The following is a 4,280-nucleotide window of genomic DNA, read 5'->3' as shown; positions in this document are numbered from 1 at the left end:
AGCAAGGGGTTGGACTAGAAGATCTCTAAGGTCCCTTGGAACTCTTGTCATTCTAATATTCTGCTAGAATAGAGCTGAGGTGGCGCAGTGGTTAAATGCAGCACTGCAGGCTACTTCAGCTGACTGCAGATCTGCAGTTCAGCTGTTCAAATCTCACTGGCTCAGGGTTGACTCAGCCTTCCATCCTTCCGAGGTGGGTAAAATGAGGACCCGGATTGTTGTTGGGGGCAATATGCTGACTCTGTAAAACGCTTAGAGAGGGCTGAAAGCCCTATGAAGCGGTATATAAGTCTAACTGCTATTGCTATTGCTCTGTTATTCTGATCTTGACCCCTTTTATTCTAAGTTATCCCTAACTCCAGCCCTTCTCAAATGTGGCCCAAGCAGACCCTCCTAAAATGTCCTTCAAGTTTTTTGCAGCCACTGGATTCATAGCTCAGAGGTCCTCAGCTTGTCTCTGATCAATTCCGTCTCATTCCTTCTCGCACTGGCTTTAAACACACACTTGGCATCCCAAGGCCTGCATTATAAATATTTATTTATGTATTTATATTTTATGCTTTTACAGGCCAGTTAAAAAAAAAAAACAGCAAAAGAAAATAACCAAACAAGTTTACAGGCAGTTACTTTGGTGTGTAATGGAAGTCGTAATCAGCAAGACTCCTGCTTCGCGGGGTCACCCAAGCATTGTGGTGCTAAATACCATTTAAAAACAGTGTGAGATGGTTAGCTGCCCGGAGCATAAATGCACCAGGAACTGGTGCTCCGTAACTTCCATTCATTTCCAAGTAAATCGTTTTCCAGCGTCTTTATAAATATTTTCACTCCCACAACTCGCACAAAGTCCTTAAAATTACCTTTGAGGGGTTTTTTTTTCCTTTCTTTTTTCTTTGCAGGATAATTGCATTTTTTACGGACAAAGAGATTGAGGCTTGTCCATTCAGAGACGATGAAGTTCCCTCCGAAGAGAACAATGCCAAGAATCCCAGGGTGAGGTTGGTGTGTTCAATAGTACACAACACATCAGAGGTGGGTTCCTACCAGTTCGCACCTATTCGGTAGAACCGGTTCATCAAATCTACCAAACCGGTTAGAAGAGGTTCCACCAGTGGACCCAGAAAGCAGGCCACACCTACAGAAGAGGTTCCAAAATTTTTTGAAACCCACCACTGGTCCTTGGATATGATTATTCTACACTATCATGCTCCTATTTATAAAACTCAGTGCCTCTGTGAAAGGTAAGGATGACTAGTGCATTTGTGGTGCAATCAGAACATTGCGTGTGTTGAAGTTGTTTTAACGCAAACCAAAGATGCTTTTTAAAAAACAAGTTGACATCATAGTCTTATGCATGCCAGTGCTGTGTGTGAGGTAATTTAAGGTGGTTCTGACAAGTGTCATCGGCATCTTCATATCCGGTCACATGGGCGGCAAGCCACTCCCATCCGATCACATGGGCAGCAAGCCACTCCCACAAAGGAGGCCACACCCACAGAGTAGGTTCGAACAATGTTTGAAACCCCACCACTGCAACACATCCTGAGAAGTGTGCCCTTTATAACGCTAGTGTGTGATACAAAATGAGGTAAAGTGGTGGAGTTAGCATTGGGACACAACCCGAAAGCATTTACTGTTCCTGCATAGGGTCTTGTTGTGAGAAATACTCATCTGGGTCGCTTCCAAGCTGGGAGAAAGGCACAGGAAACATGGCGGCTGATTGGAAAGATGGTTTAATGATGAAGCAGAACCAAATGTTGATATTGATTCCATCCCTCTGTTAACACAACCTTGGACTGTGTTGGCTTTTTTGGCAGCTGCAGCACACTGCTGGCTGATATTTGATCATCCATTAGGACTCCAAGATTCCTCTCACAGTTACTAGTATTGAGCCAGGTACTACCTATTCTATACTTCTGCAAAATCCCTATCAGTTCATTGCAAAAGGCAGCTTTAGTCGGAACAGTTTACAACAGTTTACCTGAAATACCATCCAACATTCCAAATATCTGCCTAGGTCCTTGGGAAGGAGTCAGTCAGGGGACAAAAATGCCAAATCCAGTTTAAACAAGTGGCCAACTGCTACCAATAATAATATCACATTCCTTCGTTGATTCTTTTAGATCTAGATGCCATTCTCAACAGGAGGAGGAGGAGAAGGAGGAAGAGGAAGAGGGAGGAGGAGGAGGAAGAGGAAGAGGAGGACTCCTACAAGTAAAGCAGACTGTGGAAGAAGAAAGACACAGCTTGAATGATTACATCCAGAAAAGTGAAGAACCAATGATTAAGGAAGTAAATGAAGGAGGCCTTTTGAAGACAACTAAGTTGAAAGCTGAGCTAAGTTGAATACAAGAAAGAAGTAATTGAGAAGCGAGCTGAAAATTGGAAAAGCAAAGCTATGCATGGCCAACATTTGAAAAATATTGAAGGCAAAGCTGACCAAAAGCTAACTTGGAACTGGTTAAGATCAGGAGCACTGAAAAAAGAAACAGAAGGCTTTATTTTGGCAGCTCAAGAACAAGCCTTAGCCACAAACTGCATGAAGGCAAAAATTCACCATGTTACCACCAACAGCAAATGTCGCCTCTGTAATGAGAAAGATGAGACAGTCAACCACTTGATCAGTGGGTGCAGCAAAATTTCCCAAACTGATTACCTACAACACCATGAACAAGTTGCTCAAATCATTCACTGGAAATTGTACCAGAAGTTTGCATTTGAGTACAGCAAAAACCACTGGAAACATCAGGTTGAGAAGGTTCTAGAGAATGAAAAAGTCAAGATCTTGTGGGATTTCAGAATTTAGACCGACAGGCACTTGGCCTACAACACACCTGACATAACAATAGTTGAAAAGAAAATAAAAGTTTCGTTCATTGACATTGCAATACCTGGAGATGCACGAATTGAAGATAAACAGCAAGAAACAATTACAAAGTACCGGGACTTGAAAATTGAAGTTGAGTGACTGTGGAAAAAGAAATTGAGTGTTGTCCCGATTGTAATTGGAACCTTTGGAGCAATACCTAAAGGGCTACTTCGCTATTTGGAAATTCTAAATTTATCCGACTTGAACATTCTGATTCTACAAAAAACCATCCTACTTGGAACAACTTACATCGTCCGACGTTACCTTAATAGTTCCTAGGTCCTTAGTTAGGACTCGAGCTGTTGAGCTACCAACCAGCTCCAAAGGCTGTGAATCTCACCAAAGATTAACCACATAATAACAATAATAATTTAAAAAATCCACGACCATACATTCATTTTTCCATATTTTTTTCTATTCTCCCTCTGCTGGCCACTCCTGAAATAATTGTCTGTTTCAAACAAGTTAGGAAAGGTGTTGTTTTTTTTCTCGCTACAAAATAGTAGATTAGCTTTGTTTCTCATTTCTTGAAATATGATTTAGAATTAATCATTTTGAAAAAATACATTCCAGAAAAAGTATGGTCCAGCATTTACAGTCAGCATCTCTATGGTGTTCTCAATTCATCTAGTGCAGGATACCACTTGTGTTGGTGGGTGAGTGGATGTGTTTTCCAGGAAGAATATGAGTTTTTTTTAAAATCATGGACTGTAAAGAAGAATAAAGGAGGAGGAGGAGGAGGAGGAGGAGGAGGAGGAGGAGGAGGAGGAGGAGGAGGAGGAGGGAGGAGGAGGAAGAAAAAGAAGAAGAAAAGGAGGAGGAGGAGGAGGAAGATGTGGAAGGCGTAGGGAAGGGTCTTTGAAGGGCAGGAAGAAAGGACACTACCAAGCCAATGGTCAAATACGAGGTGAATGAGAAAGTAACTTTGGAAAAACCTCTCATACAAGCTATTCTTTAAATGAAGTGTGGGAGGAGGGAAGATCATCCAGGCACACCAGATTCTTTAAACTGCAGATGTGCCAATAAAAATGGTGGCATTGACTTCTTAGCCTGATCTACATTATAAGGACTGATAAAAGGGAGGGGGTAGGGGAATGGGAACAGGGAGGGGAGGAGGAGAAGGAAAAGGAGGAGGAGGGATAGGAGGAGAAAGAGAAGAAAGATGATGAGGAGGAGAGCACGAGGAATAGGAGGAGTAGGAGTAGAGGAGGAGAACAACAAGGAGGAGGAGGACGAGAAGAAGGAGGAGAAGGAGGAGGAAGAGAAGAAGGAGAAGGAGAAAAAGAAGGAGGAGGAGAAGCAGGAAGAGAAGAAGAAGGAGGAGGAGGAGGAGGAGGAGAAGAAGGAGGAGAAAAAGAAGAAGGAGAGGAGGAGGGAAGAGGAGGAGGAAGAGAAGAAGAAGAAGAGGAGGAGG

The 4,280-nt window shown here is 42.6% G+C and overlaps 1 pseudogene; it reads left to right on the top strand.

Moving 5' to 3' along the window:
* The first annotated feature begins 2,536 nt into the window (after nt 1–2,536).
* LOC148042209 (uncharacterized) lies at nt 2,537–3,145 on the top strand (annotated as a pseudogene).
* Nucleotides 3,146–4,280: the final 1,135 nt, after the last annotated feature.

This window comes from Thamnophis sirtalis, unplaced genomic scaffold (assembly GCF_051295495.1).
Source record: "Thamnophis sirtalis isolate CommonGarterSnake01/CBP01778 unplaced genomic scaffold, rThaSir2_p1.2 scaffold_45, whole genome shotgun sequence".
NCBI lineage: Eukaryota > Metazoa > Chordata > Lepidosauria > Squamata > Natricidae > Thamnophis > Thamnophis sirtalis.
The sequence above is the reverse complement of the archived record's forward strand: the minus strand, read 5'-3'. Positions and strand labels throughout refer to the sequence as shown.